Source organism: Penaeus monodon, chromosome 33 (assembly GCF_015228065.2).
Source record: "Penaeus monodon isolate SGIC_2016 chromosome 33, NSTDA_Pmon_1, whole genome shotgun sequence".
Classification (NCBI taxonomy): Eukaryota; Metazoa; Arthropoda; class Malacostraca; order Decapoda; family Penaeidae; genus Penaeus; species Penaeus monodon.
This window is the reverse complement of record NC_051418.1, coordinates 15,857,154-15,857,743: the sequence shown is the minus strand read 5'-3', so window position 1 is coordinate 15,857,743 and position 590 is coordinate 15,857,154.

The following is a 590-nucleotide window of genomic DNA, read 5'->3' as shown; positions in this document are numbered from 1 at the left end:
TTCGTTAGTAATGGAGTGTGACCTCATCCACGCCGACCAGCAGCAGCCGCGTTGAATCTCTCCCGGGTGGCACGCAGCAGCTGTTGTCTTTGGCTTCGTCTCGGGCAAGCTGGCCTAGGCCTAGGGGCGCCGCCACGTAAACCTTTATTCTTTTCTCGCTCCCGGTGCTGTTTTCATTGGCGGTCGAAATAATAGCTTTTTGTTTACCATTTGTTTCTAGCCTGTGTGGTTTTACGCGCTTTGGGCTATTGCTTATTTGTCTATTTATGGTAGATTGTATATTTGGGTAGGTATTGATTTTTTTCGTTTTGTCTCGTTATTCTATTCTATTCTATTCTATATATGCATTATTCTGTCTGTTTTCTCTCTTCTGTCTTCCGCTTCCTTCCACTCTCTCTTATCCCTCCTCATGAGTATCCCCTCCTTCCTTGCCTCGCCATCTCGCCATTCATTTTCCTCATTCCTCCGCCTCATTGAGAAACGGTGGCAGACTAGCTGGACCCCGCTGGAGAGACGGAGCCAACTGCATCCTATCTAAATTGGCTGAGATTTTGGCGGGGCTGCTTGAGAGAGTCTGAGTGCGCTCTAGA